Source organism: Phaseolus vulgaris, chromosome 11 (assembly GCF_000499845.2).
Source record: "Phaseolus vulgaris cultivar G19833 chromosome 11, P. vulgaris v2.0, whole genome shotgun sequence".
NCBI classification, from domain to species: domain Eukaryota; kingdom Viridiplantae; phylum Streptophyta; class Magnoliopsida; order Fabales; family Fabaceae; genus Phaseolus; species Phaseolus vulgaris.
This window is the reverse complement of record NC_023749.2, coordinates 38,267,353-38,286,889: the sequence shown is the minus strand read 5'-3', so window position 1 is coordinate 38,286,889 and position 19,537 is coordinate 38,267,353. Positions and strand designations below refer to the sequence as shown.

Genomic DNA, 19,537 nt, shown 5'->3' with positions numbered 1-19,537 from the left:
TGTAAATCAATTTAACACTTTTTCTTCTGATCTGTGAAGACCTTTACCATTCCAAAAGGATTTTGACAAAAAAAAAAGTGATGGCAGACCAGCCTCACCAGGCTCTGCAGCAGTGATCCCTCCACTGTTGTGAAACCAGTCTCACACCAATAATGTAGTATAAAATAGTTAAATGTTTGAACCTGTTAAAATTTTTGTATGTTCTTTCTTCATATTTCTGTTTTACAAAGTATCTTATAGTATGATGAATTTTATAATATAACTAAGCTCTAAATTCAACACAGTAATAGTAAAAAGGAAAAAACATGTAACCTTCCCAAGTCAGTAATAAATTATTATAGTTAAACCATATTAAGGGGAATGCAACACACTTTTGCAGTAGTGCAAGCAAAATAATCAACTACAATAGTTAAACTGTTTTTAAAGGGATTGATGCTACGTGCTAAAGAGCCCATTAGTTAAATAGTTCACATGCTCCTTGATTTAGGCGCTTCAGGAATGCTAGAGTGCAAAATAATTTTAGAATTAAATCAATGTTCAAATTTGACATTGAGAAGTGAGTATATTCTTCTTCCAATAGTTTACTTGAACTTATTATGTGTACTATGTTCTTTCTTTCTTTTCATAGTCTCTGAAGTTTGATTTTGAATGCCTCAAAATTGTAGGAGAGAGTCTTTTTAAAAAATAAGTAACAGAAAGATGACAAGCTTGAAGCTGTGAAATGTCTAAACAAAAATTTAATTCATGATAGTTATTTTGTAACACTGTCAATGCAGCTTCTTGAGACCATATTGTTGTTGAATAACACTACAAAAAGATGAAAAGGACGACAATTCAATTTTCTCAGATTTCACATTGTATAATTAGGAAGGAACATAGACATATGTTGAGCCTGATGAATGAAGAGAGCACACCACATAGAATGGAAGACTTTGAATCAAATGAATCCCTTCTTCTAATAAAGCCAGACGAAGAAGATATAGAATTCAGTGCCACTAAGCATTCAAAGTATAGCTAATTGATAGTGGCATGTATCAACTTCATATATATGTAGACAAAGTATCCAAACACCAGCTAGATTCATATTAAGTTTTATTCTTTTGTTCTAAGTAAGATTATCACATTTTGAAAAAAAAAAAAGTGTAGTTAGTGTAGTCCATCAAACTAGGCTAACCAGACCATTAGGGACCTAAGGAGCTCACAGTGCAGTCAGAGGTGTATAATCACAAATTTGATTGAAAGTCTAACTTAATTTGTGATTATATAAATAACATAAAGAGATTTAAGAGAAGATGTTAATATATAACCATAAAAAAACAACATAACACAAAATCCCTCATACCACAATAAAAGAAAATTGAACTCATTTGAGTGAGATGCACCATTCTCTTGCACTAGTGCAAAACAAGAGCAATGCTTGAGAGCCTCAGTAGCAAGCCAATGCAGTTGACCCTCTCTCAAAAAAAATTAATTTAATATTGTATGAACCAATGGTCCATATATCAGATATTAAACTGATAAGAACAGATACTACACTTGATCTTAGCCAAAAGGCCGAGAAAGGTATGATCTCCACACTGCAAGGGTTGAGTTTTTATTTTTTGAGCTTCATATGCTTGTCAGAGTCCTGACTAATGTGGGACCTGGGAGATGATCATATGCAAGGTTTCTTTTCAGTTTGGGGGCATTGCAGGATCTTGGTGTAGTTTTTTTTTTTTTTTTCATATATTGATAACGAAATCTAGGGTACCAAATGAATGTATCACAATAACAGAAAAACCACCTGCTAACGGGCATAACTTATCTTTAGGTGCTAACAACAGAAAAATATCATGTTTAACATGTGCACCATTATTCTAGGGTACTCCTCTTTCATTCTCAACAACTATTAATTAATATGTAACTGCCATGTATTAATTAATATATAACTAACTTGCATATTATCACAAGAGGTAAATATGTTTTTATCTCCAGAATAATATGATAACATATTTAAATAATAACAATTATATCTTTCATCTTCATAATTATATGATAACAGATTTAAATAACAATTATATATTTCATCTTCAGAATAATATGATAACAAATTTAAATAACAATTATATCTTTCATCTTCATGATAATTTGATAAAAGATAAAATATCTTTTTATCTTTTATCTCAATTACCTTTTCTGGGTTGAGCTCACGACCCACCTCTTCGGCCCAAACACTGACTGACCTCCCCAAAATACCTGGACCGAGGTCCCAAGCATTCTTGTCTAGTACATAAGCCCCCCTAGACTTGAGGCGAGCTTGACTAGGCGAAGAGGCTTACGAGAATATAATCTCAACTGAAAACATATAACAGAAAAATATTTTGCCTACGGGCACCTTTACAAATGGTGCTAACAACAAAAGAGAATCTTGTGACCTTTATTCACGGGTGCTTGCTACTTAACTTATCATATAGCAAACTTCAACTAGCTCAAATATAACAATTGCTATCACACACATGCGGACTAACCCATCTCTACCTCTTAAGCATAAAGTAATAAAGATAACAAAAATGCAACTTAGGCAAAATCTAAGCTTGAAAAAACATGGAGTCCTCAACTAACCTTTTGATGAACTATACATCCATAGCTACAACAAGTGATATGATTCCAATAGCAAAGAAGAGAATGATTCTTGACATTCTTAGGAATCAACTTGAGTTGGACAATAGTTAGGCACTTTTTCTTAGAATTGGATCAATGTTCTAAGTCAAGAACTCACCAAAACTAGCACCAAATCCAAACTCATATGGAAGTTCCTCATATTGTCAAATTGAACCAACAAAAAGAGGTAAAAATCAAAAGCACCGAATAGAATTGAATAAGAACAACTATGAACCGAACAAAATGAATTAAAAGGCAAGAAAACTGAAAAGGAGTGTTGGAAAATAACAACAGCCGAACCAAAAAAACTCAAGAACACAAGAACACCAAACAGAATTTCAAGGAAACAAGCTTAAACATGAACAATTGAAAGAGAAGGAAGGAAGGAGAGGAGAAAGCTCATGAAGATGGATGTATGGTTGGATGATCACGCCACTAGAAGGATGGATGCTCCTAGATGAGTGTGCAAGCCGCCACTTGAGGTAACCATGGAACCATCAAGATAAGACTAGAGAAGAAGGCTCAAAGCTCTCCAATGCTCTATCAAAATTTGAGTATAGTTTCTCTAATTAAAATTCAAATCTGAAATGTACAAGGGCAGCACCTATATTTATAGCCTAAAGGTCCTGAAAATCAAACTAAGAGAATTCAAAATTCCCTCCTAAAAGAAGCTACAACCGGCGCCTAAACAAGACATGAGGAAGGTGTGATCCCTTCTCTCACTTTGGCACCTCCTTATTTACTCCTACACCTATCTACTAACACACCCCCCTCCTAAAGCTCCTAACTAAAGACTAAAAGATGCTATAACAATAGAGGTTTCTAATGTTTCCCTCTAAGCACCTTCAACCAAAGAAATTACAAAAAGAGAAAATAATTGATGGAAACCAAGTAGAGGACGCTCAAGCCCATGAAGCCCAAGCCCAACAAGGGGCCCAAGCCCAACGAATCACTAGGAGCATGACAAGACCTTTGGGACAAGAGTATCAAAAGATGAGTCTTCTTATTTCTATTGTATAGAGTAGGGGTGCGGATATTAATAAATAGGTGTGAACTTAGTAAGGGATGCTAGGGGGAGTGTAAATATGAGTTAGGAGGTGCCAAACTAGGAAGGAAAGTCACACTTTCTTCATGCACTAGTTGGCGCCGAATTTGAATGTCATTAGGGGCACATTTAGCTTTGCATTTCAGCACCTTATAGGCTATAAATAAAGGTGTTGCCCTTGTACAAATCAGATTTGGAAATTAGAAGTAAAGAAACTATACTCAAGTTTAGAGAGAAATTGTGCGTCTTGTTGTCTTCTTCTTCCTTTGCCTTATATTGTGTGCCAATGGTGAGCTTTAAGTGGCGGCAACCTTTCACTTATCTTGGAACAAGGCTCCAAGTGGCGTGAATGCAGTCCAAACTCTCAAATCCAGCAAGCTTCATTCAATAAGTGTTCATTCTTTCATCTCTTGCAATTTCAATCGGTAGTTTCCATTGTTTTAGTGTTCTTCATCCTTTTCACTGTTTGAATTGGTGTTTCTTAGCTTATTCTTCAATTTCTGTTCGGTAGTTTTCTGTTTTTGGCTGAGTTCAATTATGTGTTCTTCCATTCTTGTTGCTTGATTCAATTTGACAATATATGGACTTCCATGTGAGCTTTGGTTTGGTGCAAAGTCTTGGTGAGTTCTTGAATTAGAACATTGATCCAATTCTAATTAAAGTGCCAATTCATGACCAACTCAAGTTGTTACTAAGAATGTCAAAGAATCTTGTATTCTTGCTATTGCATTCTCATCATGTGGTATCTAGAGTTTAGGTTTTGTGTTGCTTAATTTTTGAGTTGTGTTGCACTTTATTTTCAAGAACTCTTTAATTCAAGTTGTTTACCATTCTGTTTTTAGGTTGTATTTTGAGTTTCCTTGTTGTTTTTCTTTTGTTACACCAAGTGTTTGTGAAAAAGGATTATGACACTCATTATTCATATGAGTTTGGCTGCTTTTTGGAAAGGCATTCTCCTTCCTTAAGCTGACCTTAAGCTTCCTTTCACTTGTTGTTATATCTTGTGATATGTCTTTTAATTTTGTAATCATGTCAAGTTTTGTCTTAGTCATGTTATTCCATAATTGTCATTACTTCTTGTAGTACTTTTATTGCTTTGATTGTTTCTTGCTTTGGTTTACTCTCTGTTTTTGAAGTTTATTGCTTGATCCTTTGTGCATTTTCCTTTTTAGATTTGAGTTCATGCTTGTATTTTCATTCTATACAAGTTCCTTTACACAATCTCCATTATGTCTTTGCTAGTTCATCATACTGTTTTTCATTCCTAAATAGGATACTCTGTTTTCTTACAAACGTGCTACTGTTTTCAATTTACTGCAATTAATTGGCTCACTGGAAATTTGTAAAAAATTGGATTTACATTCTTCAAAGTGTTACAAAACCATAGCAAAAAGAAGTACTCAAAAATTCCAAGTACACAAAAAATGATAAATAAAATACGAAAAGTGTACAATTCTGCCGAAAAAAATACGGTAATTGGGCAGCGATTTTGAAAAATTTATTTCTCTCAATTGGCTTACTGTTTTTAACTCATTCCATTGCTATTATTGAGTTGAGACATTGAAGTTTCTGTGGTTAATTTTTCACATTCCAGTTCGCTTTCAATCATTCCAGTTAAATCTGTAAACATAGCACAGTTTGCATAAAAAAAAAAAATATTTTACAGTAGCTTGTATTTTTTATTTCTTAAATCTACTCTAGTACTTTTCTTTAGGACTCTTTTGGTGTGTCTTCTTTATTCATTGAGTTCCTTATTTTCTTGCTTGTCTTTCATTCATATTCTTTTCCAGTTTGTCATATATTGCTTTCTGTTTTGGTTTAACTTTTCTTGCTTATACCTTTTCTTGCTTATCTTTTTGTTCTTCTAAAGTTTTGTGGAGACTTGTTCTTAAGTGAGTGTGGTTTGCTTTGACATTTTTCATTTGAAGCTCCTCCATTCCACAAGAAAGGCTTGGTTGAGGACAGAATACTTTCTTGGAGTGGTTTGAGTACTTTCTTTTGGCATTTTCCAGCAACCTATATCTCACTTTATTTTGCTAACAAGTTTCTTTAATTGTTTGTTTCTGTTTTTGTACTTTTTGATCATGGCTAATTTTTCTAGTGGAGAATCCTCCAAACCTTGCTCACCTCAAAAGGCAGCTTTCTTTGAAGATTTAAAGAATGCTAGACAATCAAATGCTCAATATCTTGATATGATAAGACAAATGGAGGCACGACTCCAAAGCTTGGAGTTAAGCCGTGAAGAAGTTCATCAAAACCGGGAGAGAAGACATCATCCTCCTCTTCGGAATTCTTCAAGGCATTCTCATTCTTCTCATGGACATTATGAAGACAATGCACGGCCAAGGCACCATCAACATGAAGAGAGGCGCCAACATGTGGCTGGCCCTTATTCACCTATTGTAAAACTTCCTAGCTTTAGTGGTGAAAGTGATCCTAATGTGTACTTAGGATGGGAGGCTAAGGTTGAGCAAATATTTGATGTAAATGGGGTTAGAGATGAGCATAGGGTTAGATTAGCATCTTTAGAATTCTTAGACTATGCCATGCAATGGTGGCATCAATATCTCATGGACATTGACCTACACAAGAGACCGCCCGTGGTCTCTTGGGACGATTTGAAAGCTTGTTTACGCGCTAGATTCGTACCCCCACACTTTAGGAAAGACCTATTGTTGAAACTCCAACGGTTTCATCAAGGCACGCTAAGTGTGGATGATTAATTTAAACAACTAGACACGCTTTTAATTCGAGTTCATATGGATGAGAGTGAGGAAGCTAAGATAGCTAGGTTTGTGAGTGGCCTTCGAAGGGACATTCAAGACGTGGTAGAGTTACAAGAATATTCTTCTTTGGAAAATGTGGTTCACCTTGCTAGTAAAATTGAAAATCAACTTGCAAGGAAAAATGCTTTAAAAAATTCTTCTAAGGATAACTACTACCACTCTTCTTGGAAAAATAAAAATAGCTCTTTCTCAAATATCCCTTTTAAGGACTCTACTTTCAAACCTAGAGATTCTAAGCCTTCCACTTCCACTTCTAGGCCTAAATCACCACCTAAATCGTATAGTAAGAAGTGTTTTAAATGCTTAAGCTATGGACATATTGCTTCTAATTGCCCTTCTAAGCGAACTATGTATATGCATGATGGGGTAGATGGTAGTGAGCATGAGTCCGAATCTTCTAGACATTCCTCACCTTCTAGATCCCCAAGTGAGAGTGAGAGTGAGAGCCCACATGAGGGTGACCTATTAGTAATAAGATGCATGCTTGGACAAGTTTTAAAACCTTTTGATGAAACTCAAAGAGAAAATATTTTTCATTCAAGGTGTCTTATTAATGATAGGGTATGCTCTTTGATTGTGGATGGGGGAGTTGTGCTAATGTGGCAAGCACAAGAGTGGTAGACAAACTTGGATTACCTACCATCTCTCATGCAAAGCCCTACAAGTTACAATGGTTAAGTGAGGTTGGTGAGTTAGTTGTTAACAAGCAAGTCCTCATTACATTTTCCATTGGTAAATATAAAGATGAGGTCTTGTGTGATGTTGTCCCAATGGAAGCTACACATATTCTTTTAGGTAGGCCATGGCAATTTGATAGAAAAGTTTTTCATGATGGCTTTACCAACAAAATTTCTTTTAACTTCCATGGGCACAAAGTCATTCTTAAGTCTTTCTCTCCAAAGGAAGTACATGAGGACCAAGTCAAAATGAAAGAAAAGAGAGAGAAAGAAAATGATAAAAAGAGTTCCAAGAGAAGCCTTCTCATGTCTACACAACAAGTTAAAAAGGTAATAGTTACTCAAAAGCCTATTTTTTTAGCTATTCCTAGAACTATTGAATGTGAGTCGGCTAAGGATAGTCCCACATGTTTGGACAATTTGGTAAAGGAATATGAAGATGTGTTTCAAGATCCTCCTAAAGGCTTACCACCTCTAAGAGGGATTGAACACCAAATAGACTTCATGCCCGGGGTTTCTTTACCAAATCGCCCCTGCATATAGGACCAATCCCCAAGAGGCCAAAGAAATTCAACAACAAGTTGAGGATTTATTAGCTAAGGGGTGGGTACAAGATAACATGAGCCCATGTGCTATGCCTGTCATCCTTGTCCCAAGAAAAGATGGGACATGGAGGATGTGTACGGATTGTCGTGCTATAAATAACATTACCATCAAGTATAGGCATCCCATTCCTAGGTTAGATGACTTGTTGGATGAATTACATGGGTCTAAAATATTTTCCAAAATTGATCTTAAGAGTGGTTACAATCAAATTCGAATTAAACATGGCGATGAATGGAAAACCGCTTTTAAGACCAAATTTGGTTTATATGAGTGGTTAGTCATGCCTTTTGGCTTGACTAATGCTCCTTGTACCTTCATGCGACTCATGCATCATGTATTAAGAGCATTCATTAGCAAGTTTGTTGTGGTTTACTTTGATGATATTCTTATATATAGCTTGTCTTTAGAAGATCATGAGTCACATGTTAGACAAGTCTTAGAAACTCTTGGGAAGGAGAAGTTATATGCTAATCATGCTAAATGTTTCTTTGCATTAGATCATATAGACTTCCTAGGGTTTGTGGTAAGTCATAAAGGGGTGCATGTAGATCAAACAAAAGTTGCAGCAATTCAACATTGGCCTACACCCACCAATGTCAATGAGGTACGAAGTTTTCATGGACTTGCTAGTTTTTATAGGCGGTTTGTGAAAGACTTTAGTACAATTGCCACACCTTTAAATGCCATAGTAAAGAAGGATGTGGTTTTTAAGTGGGGACAAGAGCAAGAAAACGCTTTTCAAACTTTGATGGAAAAATTGACTAAAGCCCCCATTCTAGCCCTTCCTAACTTTGCTAAGACATTTGAAGTAGAATGTGATGCCTCTAATATAGGCATTGGGGTTGTTCTCCTTCAAGAAGGACACCCCATAGCTTATTTTAGTGAGAAACTCAAAGGGAGTCATATCAATTACTCCACTTATGATAAAGAACTTTATGCTCTTGTTAGAGCTTTGCAAAATTGGCAACATTATCTTTTTCCAAAGGAATTTGTGATCCATAGTGATCATGAGTCCCTTAAATATTTGAAAAGCCAAAGCAAGCTTAATAAGAGACATGCTAAGTGGGTGGAGTTTATTGAACAATTTCCTTATGTGATCAAACATAAACAAGGTAAAATTAATGTGGTTGTCGATGCTCTTTCAAGAAGATATACCTTGTTAAATGTTTTGAATGTTCAATATTTAGGATTTGATCACATAAAGGAACTTTATCATGATGACCTAGATTTCTCTCTAATCTATCAAGAGTGTTCCAAGGGAGGTCACAAAGACTTTTTCTTACATAATGGTTTTCTTTTCAAAGGAAAACGATTTTGTGTTCCCCATGGATCCATACGACAATCTCTTGTTAGAGAGGCTCATGAGGGTGGGCTTATGGGACATTTTGGGGTAGCTAAGACTTTAGAAACATTGCATGAACATTTCTTTTGGCCTCACATGCGCAAATCCGTACATAACTTCTGTGATAAATGTATAGCATGTAGGAAGGCTAAATCTAAGGTCCAACCCCATGGTTTATATACCCCTCTTCTTATCCCTACAATGCCTTGGGTTGATATTTCTATGGATTTTATTTTAGGACTTCCCAAGACATCGAAGGGTAAGGATTCCATCTTTGTGGTAGTGGACCGTTTTTCTAAAATGGCTCATTTTATTCCATGCCACAAAGTGGATGATGGATGCCATATTGCAAATCTCTTCTTTAAGGAAGTTGTTCGTTTACATGGACTTCCTAGAAGTATAGTATCCGATAGGGATTCCAAGTTCTTAAGTCACTTTTGGAGGACCTTATGGGGGAAACTTGGCACAAAACTTCTTTTTTCTACTACTTGCCACCCTCAAACTGATGGTCAAACTGAAATGGTTAATAGAACTTTGGGTCAATTATTGCGATGCTTTCTTTCCGGGAATCCAAGGGCTTGGGAGGATTTACTACCTCATGTTGAGTTCGCTTATAATAGGGTAGTAAATTCCACCACTAACCATTCTCCTTTTGAGGTTGTCTATGGGTTTAATCCCCTCACACCTCTAGATCTTCTTCCCATTCCTGTACTTGATGAGGTTCTATGCAAGGATGGTTTTGAAAAGGCTTCTTTTATTAAAGACTTGCATACCCGCATCAAGTTACAAATTGAGAAGAAAGTTGGTAAGTATGCTGAAACTGCCAACCAAAGGAGGAAGGCATTAATCTTTGAGCCCGACTATTGGGTTTGGCTTCATTTGAGAAAGGATATATTTCCTTCTCTAAGGAAGTCCAAACTTATGCCTCGTGGTGATGGCCCTTTCCAAGTCATCAAGAGGATTAATGATAATGCCTATGAGTTAGATATGCCTAATACTTATCTTCGTAGTAATTCTTTCAATGTTACTGATCTCACTCCTTTTGATGCAGGTTTCCCAAATTCGTGGACGAATTCTCTCCAACCCGGGGAGTATGATGGAAACCAAGTAGAGGATGCTCAAGCCCATGAAGCCCAAGCCCAACAAGGGGCCCAAGCCCAACGAATCACTAGGAGCATGACAAGACCTTTGGGACAAGAGTATCAAAAGATGACTCTTCTTATTTCTATGTATAGAGTAGGGGTGCGAATATTAATAAATAGGTGTGAACTTAGTAAGGGATGCTAGGGGGAGTGTAGATATGAGTTAGGAGGTGCCAAACTAGGAAGGAAAGTCACACTTCCTTCATGCACTAGTCGGCGCCGAATTTGAATGTCATTAGGAGCACATTTAGCTTTGCATTTCAGAACCTTATAGGCTATAAATAAAGTACTGCCCTTGTACAAATCAGATTTGGAAATTAGAAGTAAAGAAACTATACTCAAGTTTAGAGAGAAATTGTGAGTCTTGTTGTCTTCTTCTTCCTTTGCCTTATATTGTGTGCCAATGGTGAGCTTCAAGTGGCGGCAACCTTTCACTTATCTTGGAACAAGGCTCTAAGTGGCGTGAATGCAGTCCAAACTCTCAAATCCAGCAAGCTTCATTCAATAAGTGTTCATTCTTTCATCTCTTGCAATTTCAATCGATAGTTTCCATTGTTTTAGTGTTCTTCATCCTTTTCACCATTTGAATTGGTGTTTCTTAGCTTATTCTTCAATTTTTGTTCGGTAGTTTTCTGTTTTTGGCTGAGTTCAATTATGTGTTTTTCCATTCTTGTTGCTTGATTCAATTTGAAAATATATGGACTTCCATGTGAGCTTTGGTTTGGTGCAAAGTCTTGGTGAGTTCTTGAATTAGAACATTGATCCAATTCTAATTAAAGTGCCAATTCACGACCAACTCAAGTTGTTCCTAAGAATGTCAAAGAATCTTGTATTCTTGCTATTGCATTCTCATCAATAATTGTCCCCTAGCTCCTAAAGCTTTGAACATGCTTATTGTATGCCTTTGAGGTGGGCTTTGACCTCCATGGGGTCCTCCATTTGCGCCTCTACCTCTTCTTGATCTTGTTGATTGGCCTCCATGTCCACTTGAGCTTGATCTCCATCATACTCCCCGAGTTGGAGAGAATTCGACCACGAATTCTGGAGACCTACAGAAAAAGGAGTTAGATCGCTGACATTAAAAGTATGACTACCTAAGAATGTATCAGGCATATCTAACTCATAAGCATTGTCATTAATCCTCTTGAGGATTTGGAAAGGTCCATCCCCTTGAGGCATTAGTTTGGACTTCCTTTGAGTAGAAAAACGATCCTTCCTCAAGTGAAGCCAAACCCAATCGCCCTCATCAAACAACAATGCTTTTCTCCTTTTATTGGCAAGTTCAGCATACTTGCCAACCTTCTTCTCAATTCTCTTCTTGATGTCTTTATGCAAAGTTTTTACAAAAGAAGCCTTTTCATCCCCCATCTTTGCACAAGACATCTCTAAGAAGGGGAATAGGAAGAAGATCAAGAGGTGTTAGGGGGTTAAACCCATAGACAACCTCAAAAGGAGAATGTGAGGTGGTAGAATTTACTACACTATTATATGCAAACTCAACATGGGGTAGTAAATTCTCCCACACTCTAGGATTCTCCGAAATAAAACATCTCAATAGTTGTCCCAAAGTTCTATTCACCACCTCGGTTTGACCATCAGTTTGTGGGTGGCAATTGGTAGAAAATAAAAGCTTAGTCCCAAGCTTGCCCCACAAGGTCTTCCAAAAGTGACTCAAGAACTTGGAATCTCTATCGGGGACACTATAGATCTAGGAATCCCATGCAAGCGAACCACTTCTTGGAAGAAGAGGTTTGCAATGTGGCATGCATCATCCACTTTATGGCAAGGAATAAAGTGAGCCATCTTTGAAAAATGATCCACTACCACAAAAATGGAGTCCTTTCCCTTTGATGTCTTGGGTAAGCCTAAGATGAAATCCATAGATATATCTACCCAAGGCATTGAAGGGATAGGAAGAGGAGTATATAGACCATGGGGATGCATCTTAGACTTAGCTTTGCGGCAAGCTATGCATTTATCACACAAACTATGAACATGTTTATGCATATGAGACCAAAAGAAATGTTCATGCAATACATCCAAAGTTTTAGCAACCCCAAAATGTCCCATTAAACCCCCCTCATGAGCTTCTCTAACAAGAGACAATCTAATAGAGCATTGAGGAACACAAAGACGTTTTCCTTTAAAAAGAAAGCCATCTTGTATAAAAAAATCTTTGTGTACTTTAGGTGTATTTTATTTATCATTTTTTGTGTACTTTGAATTTTTGAGTACTTCTTTTTTCTATGCTTTTATAACACTTTGAATAACACAAATCCAGAATTTCAGAATTTTCCAGTGAGTAAATCAATTGCAATAAGGAAAAACAGTAAGCACGTTTTCAGAAACAGAGGAATCCTAATAGGAATGAAAAACAGAATTATGAACTAGCAAAGACATAATGGAAAATGATGTATAGGAACTTGTATAGGTCTAGAATACAAGCATGAACTCAATTCTAAAACAGAAAATGTACAAAGGATCAATATAAAATTCAGAAAATTATATGACACTAAAGCAAGAAACAAGAAAATCAACAAAAGTACTACTAGAAGTGATGACAATTATGGAAAAACAAGACTAATACAAAACTTGTATGGATTCAAAAAGGAAAATACTCAAACATATGATAGGCAAAAGAATTAAAACAGCAAGCCAACTCAAATAAGCCTTAAAACAGAACCATAAATTGCAAGAAATTAAAAGAGCTCTTGAAATAAAGTGCTACACAACTCAACAATTAAACAAGAACACACCTAAACTCTTGATACCACATGATGTGATTCCAATAGCAAAGAAGAGAATGATTCTTGACATTCTTAGGAATCAACTTGAGTTGGACAATAGTTAGGCGCTTTTTCTTAGAATTGGATCAATGTTCTAAGTCAAGAACTCACCAAAACTAGCACCAAATCCAAACTCATATGGAAGTTCCTCATATTGTCAAATTGAACCAACAAAAAGATGTAAAAATCAAAAGCATCGAATAGAATTGAATAAGAACAACTATGAACCGAACAAAATGAATTAAAAGGCAAGAACACTGAAAAGGAGTGTTGGAAAATAACAACAGCCGAACCAAAAAAACTCAAGAACACAAGAACACCGAACAGAATTTCAAGGAAACAAGCTTAAACATGAACAATTGAAAGAGAAGGAAGGAAGGAGAGGAGAAAGCTCATGAAGATGGATGTATGGTTGGATGATCACGCCACTAGAAGGATGGATGCTCCTAGATGAGTGTGCAAGCCTCCACTTGAGGTAACCATGGAACCATCAAGATAAGACTAGAGAAGAAGGCTCAAAGCTCTCCAATGCTCTCTCAAAATTTGAGTATAGTTTCTCTAATTAAAATTCAAATCTGAAATGTACAAGGGCAGCACCTATATTTATAGCCTAAAGGTCCTGAAAATCAAACTAAGAGAATTCAAAATTCCCTCCTAAAAGAAGCTACAACCGGCGCCTAAACAAGACATGAGGAAGGTGTGATCCCTTCTCTCACTTTGGCACCTCCTTATTTACTCATACACCTATCTACTAACACACACCCCCTCCTAAAGCTCCTAACTAAAGACTAAAAGATGCTATAACAATAGAGGTTTCTAATGTTTCTGTACCGCCCTGGTGGTCGGGTGTGATGACGTGGCATCCTGCTACAGTGTAGGCGTGTTAACAAGGCGCCAGGTTGGCAGATGGGAAGGAAGTCGGGAGGCACGTGTAGTCGCCAGTTGTTAAGTTGGCGTGTTCCGATTTCCAGATTGCCAGAATGGGCGATCACCAGGTTGAAGATGAAGTCGCCAGATGTAGACTCAGGCGACCAAGCAGTCGGAGATCGCCAGAACAAGCACATCGCCGAAGATGAAGGAGAAGCAGATTATGAAGGCGGCCGGCGAGACCACAGGGAAGGTGTATGAAAGTCCCCAACTCGCCAGTTCCAGTAGAGATCGCACTCCTAAGTTTGCTATGCACTGGGCAGTACCATGCATACGTAACTTAGCCAAAATGAGAGTAGAAGCAGCACCAAGTCAGGGAACCTCCAGATGATGGCACGTGTATGGTTGGATGCGGGCCACGTGTCCAAGTCTGCAACTGCCAGGAGAGAGAAAGTCACCAGGTATATAAGAGCTCTTAACAAACTTTCTGAGGTACGCACGTTCAGTTCATACACTCTACGCTTGCGAGTGACAGAGCTGATTGTGAGAGAGGATTTGCACGGTTCTCGTTCTTAGTATTTGGTGATACCGTCACTGACTTGAGCGTCGGAGTGCGATCGGCCGCAGCGGCGCCGTGTTGTTTCTTTGCAGGTTCTTGAGATAGATCCCGAAGAGGAACGGAGGTGAGAAGCGGTGCGCACGTCGATCCCTTGACGAGGCATTCTCCAGCGCTCCGGTCAACAGGCAGGATCATCAGGCGCCCACCGTGAGGCTGTGTAAAACTTGCTCCCATCCACAGCGTGAGTTCGTGGAAGTTTTCGAGGTTTTCGGCGTGGTTGTGTGCTGGTGCAACCGTCGTTCGCAGTTTCTTTGAGTTTCGTTCGGCGAAGTTTGCGTTTTGTACCGTTTGTTTGGCCTTCAATCGGTGGAGTGAGGTCTTTTGTTGCTTGCGCGCAATCTGTTTGGTGGAAGTTCGAGTTCTTTTGTGGTTTTCTGCGAAGGTTTTCGGTGTTCTTGAGTTCTTGCGCAGTTTCTTGAGTTTTCTCCGATTGATCGCTGATTCGATCGTGGTTGAAGTGTTGTTTGCTGTATTTCTGTGGTTCGCTGAAGTTAATGAGAAAAATGAGAAGCAATCGTTCCAGTCCCGTGGCGCCTGTCGCAGCTGAAGGCGACGCCGCCATGACCATGGCGCAGATGGCAGAAATGATGCGCTCGTTGCAGGCAACCGTGGAAGCCTCGCGCGTAGAGCAGGCAAGGATACATGAGGACCTGGTCGCCTCTCGCGTCAGGAACGAGGAGCTCAGCATGGTAGCTGAGGAGCTGCGTCGAGCTCTTCAGGAGCAGCAGGGACGCTCTTCTGCTGAAGAGGTGGCACCGTCGACGCCACCTCGTGTTTTCCCAATGCCATTTGTTCAGGCGATTACCGACACGCCTATTCCCACGAGCGTGGTTCCGGTTAAAGCTGTTTTTACTGGCGTGGAGGATCCAGAGGCTCATCTGACCACGTTCCACACGCAGATGATGCTGTCAGGAGGGTCAGACGCCGTCTACTGCAAGATGTTCGTAAGCACGCTCCAGGGAACGGCGATGGAGTGGTTTGTGAGCCTGCCTAACGGCCACATAACCAATTTTCAACAATTCTCGAAAATCTTTGTCGAGCAGTACATTGTGAATAAGGCACCGCCCAGGGTGTCCTATGATCTGTTTGATATAAGGCAGTACCATGGGGAGTCCCTCAGAGACTACCTCAATCGCTTCGGAGCGCAGATGGTCAGATCGCCGGCCAAGGATGAAGAAATGCTGGTCTATGCCTTCAAGAAGGGCGTGCAGCCAGGGCCATTCTGCGAGGCCTTGATCAGGGCTCATCCAGCGACGTTTGCTGAAGTCAGGCGACTTGCGGTGGCCCACATCGCCGACGAGAGTGAAGTCGCCGAGAAGAGAGGCAGCGTGGCTCCCGCCAGGCCACGCGCCCAGACCAGGATCCAGCCGCAGAGGGTGCTGGAAACGACGGCGGCGGCCAGAAAAGACCAAAGGACTCGCTATCCTTACGATAGGAGAAATAAGGGAAGAAGCCAAGCACGCCAACAACCAGCACGCCAACAACCAGCACGCCGGGAATACAATCGCCCGCCTAAGCACAAATTCGTCATGGGACTAGCGGACCTGATCGCTATCCTTAACATATCTGCTAGGTTGAAGGCGCCCGAGAAGGTGGGAGACAAGGTGCTGGGGTCAAAGCCGGACGCCTGGTGCGAGTTCCACCAGTGTTTTGGCCACAATCTGGACTCGTGTTTGTCTTTAGGATACCAGCTCGACGATCTGGTTAAGAGCGGGTTCCTAAATGACTATCTGCTGGATAGGAGGACGGGGGGAGCGTCGAGTTCCCAGCCAGCAGGTGGAGAAACCCAGCAACACGAGATGCCTATCCATGGGGAGATCCACACCATTGCAGGGGGTTTCTCAGGCGGTGGATGCACCGCATCGCAGAGGAAAAAGTACGCGCGATCGGTGATGGCAGTGGACATGTTTGAAGATCACTCGCCAGAAGTGGACATCACGTTCACAAAGCAGGATCTTCGGGACGTTGTGCCTCATGACAACGATCCCATAGTTATTTCGTTGATCACGGCGGGAAGGAAGGTCCACAGAGTTCTGGTGGACCAAGGAAGCTCGGCATACGTGATGTTCTGGCCGACTTTCACGCAGCTGGAATTGCCCCTTGACCAGCTAAGGCCCTATGGAGGGTGCTTGTATGGGTTCGCTGGCGACCAGGTAGAGGTCAGGGGGTACATTGAGCTGAGAACCACGTTTACAGATGAGGCTGGGTCGAGGACGGATAAAATCAAGTACCTCATCGTAAACGCCCCTTCAGCATATAACATCCTGTTGGGTAGGCCCACTCTTAACAGGATAGGCGCCATTCCATCGACTCGGCACATGAAGGTGAAGCTGCCGTCCATGGAAGGGGTGGTGATCACAATCAAGTCGGATCAGAAAGAAGCGAAAAGGTGCTATGAGAATAGCCTGAAAAACAAAAGATCAGTGAGCTATGTAACGACCACCCCACCTCCCGGCGTGAAGCCCAGACCGCCGGTATCAGAGGAGGCCGCCGGAAGGGATGTAGAGATGATAGACGCTGAGCTGGGGGAGAGGAATGTTGGCCTGGAGGAGGAAGAGGCGCGGAATCGCCCCGAGGAAGTGAGAGAACTGGGAATCGCCAAGGCGGTGATCGCCAGAGAATCCAGGCCCAAACCTGTCGAGCAGTGGCTCGAGAAGGAGATCGGAGGGAAAGTTTTCAAGCTCGGAAGATCTCTGGAGGTCGATCTCCAGGACCAGATCGCCAAGGTGATTGAGCGGCATCTGGACGCGTTTGCTTGGTCCGCTTCGGACATACCCGGGATCGATCCCGACTTCTTGTGCCATCATCTGGCGATGGACAACATGGTGAGACCGGTGCGACAAAGGAGAAGAAAATTCAATGAAGAGAGGAGACAGGCGATCAGGGACGAAACACAGAAACTCCTCGCTGCAGGCCACATCAGGGAAGTCCAGTACCCTGAATGGTTGGCAAATGTTGTACTGGTGAAGAAGAGTAACGGGAAATGGCGCATGTGCGTCGATTTCACCGATCTGAACAAAGCCTGCCCAAAGGATTCATATCCTTTACCAAGCATCGATGCCCTGGTTGATAGTGCTGCAGGGTGCAAGCTGCTGAGTTTCCTAGATGCCTTCTCGGGCTATAATCAGATCAAGATGCATCCCATGGATGAAGAAAACACAGCCTTCATGACGGAGAGGTCGTGCTACTGCTATAAGGTGATGTCGTTTGGGCTGAAGAACGCGGGGGCCACGTATCAGAGGTTGATGGATCGAGTACTTGCACCAATGCTGGGAAGGAACGTGCAAGCTTACGTCGATGACATGGTCGTGACCTCGCAGGAGAAAAGCAAGCACGTTGCAGACTTGGAAGAATTGTTCACGACGATCGCCAAGTTCAAGTTGAAGCTCAACCCGGAGAAATGCATTTTCGGCGTGGAGGCTGGAAAGTTTTTGGGTTTTCTCTTGACTGAAAGAGGAATAGAAGCTAACCCGGACAAGTGTGCCGCCATCTTGGCGATGAGAAGCCCGGCTACGGTGAAAGAAGTCCAGCAGCTAACAGGTCGGATGGCAGCCCTATCTCGCTTCGTGTCAGCTAGCGGAGAAAAGGGGCATCCCTATTTCCAATGTCTGCGGCGCAATAACAAGTTCGCTTGGACGAAAGAATGCAAGGAAGCTTTCGTCAAGCTAAAAGAGTATCTGGCGAGCCCGCCGGTTCTGTGCAAACCGCTGGCGGGTACCCCTCTCAGGTTGTATTTCGCTGTGACTGAGAGGGCGGTGAGTGCGGTGCTCGCCCAGGATCAAGATCAGGCTCAGAAGCCTATTTATTTTGTGAGCAAAGTGTTGCAGGGCCCAGAAACGAGATATCAGGCCCTGGAGAAGGCTGCGCTAGCTGTGGTGTTTTCGGCGAGGAGGTTGCGCCACTACTTCCACAGTTTCACAATACTGGTGATGACTGACCTGCCCATCCAGAAGGTCTTGAAGAAACCCGACGTTGCGGGAAGAATGGTGAAGTGGGCAGTGGAGTTGTCAGAGTTTGACATTAAATATGAGCCTCGAGGCCCGATCAAGGGGCAAATCTTTGCAGATTTTGTGGTCGAGCTCTCATCAGAGGCGACGCGGGTTGAAGGAGACGATTTCCGTTGGGTACTCTCGGTGGATGGATCGTCAAACCAGCAGGGTAGCGGTGCTGGAGTCATATTGGAAGGGCCCAACGGCGTGCTGATCGAACAATCTTTGAGGTTTGCCTTCAAAGCCAGCAATAATCAAGCAGAGTATGAGGCGCTGATCGCCGGGATTTTGCTGGCCAAGGAGATGGGAGCTAGGGTGCTGATGGCTAAGAGTGACTCGCTGCTAGTCACAGGCAAGTAACAGGCGAGTTCCAGGCTAAAGATCCACAAATGGCGGCTTACTTGGCGTATGTGCAGGAATTGAAGAGTTCCTTTGCCTCTTTTGAAGTAGTGCATGTGCCCCGAGAGCAGAATGCCCGAGCTGACTTGCTTGCTAAGCTCGCCAGCTCAGGCAAGGGGGGTAGGCAGAGGACGGTGATTCAAAAAACTCTGAAGACGCCAAGAGCATTTGTAGCAGATCACCTGGTCCTCCAGATAAGCAAGTCGACGGAAAAAGCAGCGAGAAGCCATAAGTCTTTGACGCAAGAAACCCTGAGATCGCCGAGAGTTAGAGCATGTCGAGGAGAGAAGGTGGACGTGATGCAGGTCTGCGCCGCCCATGAGCCAGACACTTGGATAACACAGTACAAGCGGTGCTTGGCAGATGGCCTCCTCCCGCTAGATCCAACAGAAGCTAGGAAGGTAAAGAAAAATTCCAGCAAGTATACATTGATTGATGGCGATCTGTACAGGTTTGGGTTCACTCACCCACTCCTGGAATGTATACACGGCGAGAAGTGCACGAGAATTATGGCAGAGCTCCACGAAGGTATATGTGGAAGCCACGTCGGGGGTCGAGCTCTGGCCGCGAGGACTCTCTGTGCAGGCTACTACTGGCCATCCATGAGAGAAGATTGCAAGAAATATGCCCAATGTTGTA

The 19,537-nt window shown here is 41.4% G+C and overlaps 1 non-coding gene across 1 annotated transcript; it reads right to left on the bottom strand.

Annotated features, from left to right (window-relative positions):
• Positions 1-1,371: 1,371 nt before the first annotated feature.
• Positions 1,372-1,567, bottom strand: LOC137811961 (U2 spliceosomal RNA). The gene has a single exon (XR_011081207.1). It is a non-coding gene; the product is annotated as a U2 spliceosomal RNA (small nuclear RNA).
• Between the last annotated feature and the right edge of the window lie 17,970 nt (positions 1,568-19,537).